Source organism: Gavialis gangeticus, unplaced genomic scaffold (assembly GCF_001723915.1).
Source record: "Gavialis gangeticus isolate Ggan-Ray unplaced genomic scaffold, GavGan_comp1, whole genome shotgun sequence".
NCBI classification, from domain to species: Eukaryota; Metazoa; Chordata; order Crocodylia; family Gavialidae; genus Gavialis; species Gavialis gangeticus.
The window spans coordinates 42,246,597-42,248,220 of record NW_017729000.1 but is presented as its reverse complement, the minus strand read 5'-3'; the positions used below and the strand labels follow the sequence as shown (position 1 = coordinate 42,248,220).

Here is a 1,624-nt window from a genome sequence, read left to right as displayed (position 1 = left end):
TATATATATAGGTTTGTAGCGCTTGCAGAGCTCATGTACTGATCACCTAGCTTGTCAGAGCTGCTATTTTAATAAGAATTCATAAATAACATATAGTGAATCAAATAAATGAGATGTATAACCATTTTCATAGAAAATTAGGTAGTAAAAATGTAGTTGGTAGTCATGTTTTTAATGCTATTGTGAAGGCCTTTGTTAAAACAAACTTGCATCACTGTGAGCTAAATACTATATTCATTTGATACAGACTTCATAAACCAAGATGTGACATTTCTTTAGCTACTTGACAATGTTTTTACTTTGTAAACATTTCCGTGGGATGTTAGACTTAAGACTGGGTGAAAAACTGTTTACTGTAAAGTAAACACAAATGAAAGTGCTATTGACAAAAAAGAAATGTGGCCAAAAGAGGAAAAAAATTGCCTTTCTACTAAAACTGTCAGCTGTTAGAAAGAATCTTTCAAATGGAGACTATTTTAAAACACAAGATTTATTTTGGTACTTCTTGCATTTTGTAATTATTCTTAAGTAAAATAAGATACAAGCATTAAGGTTCTAAGTGCAGGCGCTTTTTTGTGCCCCTCTGGTATAGTAAATAACATTTTGCTTGCTGTACCTTTCCTGCAAGAGTGGGGAAAAATAATTATGGGTGAAATTTTTACCAATGAATAAACTTATTAGTAACAACTGGAAGGGAATGCTGAGTACTTAAACTGACAAGCAGGATATGATATAGCAATGTGTTAATTGCATGAGAGTTTCTATCTCTCATTTGTTCCCAAGTTTGATAATTTGCATTTATTTAAAAAAATTGCTGGTGGGAATTATATTGTTCTATACTTAAAGGTGAGATTTAAGTAAGATCTTGTATGTGTAGTGACATTAAATGTGGGTTGTAGGCTTGGGTTTTAGATATCTTGTTTTACTTTTGTATGTGTTTTCTCTCTCAACATTTTTTTTTCTCTTTAACATTTGTTGAGGGCTGTAGTTCCAATGTAGCAAAAGTATTTTTAGGATTTCATTGGTGATGGTGGTGGCAGTGGGTAAGAGTGAATAGTCTCTGATATAGACATGAAATACATTGGCCAAAGGAAATATTTTCTCAAGATGTAAGGCTTGGAAGACTTAATGTGTTTCTAAACTGCAGCCTGTGTGTCATATCTTTTATGAAAATGAGTTTAACATGATTGTCATTATTTTAAAGTATTTATTGCTCAGTTTTGGTAAAATGTCTTGTACGCACAGGACAAATGTCTAGGAAATAAATAGTAAGGAAGCAATCCCAAACTGATGGAAACCCTGAGTAGACTAGCCCAAAAGGCTTGTCCACTTCCTAACTTTTACAGGAACAGCAAAGTAGCATTTTTGAATGACACTGTACAAAGTTAGGTAACTTTCACTTTTCTGTTCTTCTCGATTCAAATTCATCCATGGACTTCACTCTAAGATAATGATTGTTTTATGTGTCATTTTTGATAAATGGTATTTAAATACAGTTGAGAACTGGGAGCTGTACTCTAAATGGGCAGTAAAGTATGGTTTCATCTTTTTAGCAAAAAAAAAGTGTTTGTTTTGGCGGTGGTGGTGGTGGTGTTTGGGATTATTGGTGACAATTCATGTATTG

General features: G+C 32.9%; 1 protein-coding gene across 1 annotated transcript in view; it reads left to right on the top strand.

Moving 5' to 3' along the window:
- Window positions 1–1,624, top strand: part of FBXW11 (F-box and WD repeat domain containing 11) — a 161,582-nt gene that overhangs the window by 2,751 nt on the left and 157,207 nt on the right. The window lies entirely within an intron of this gene.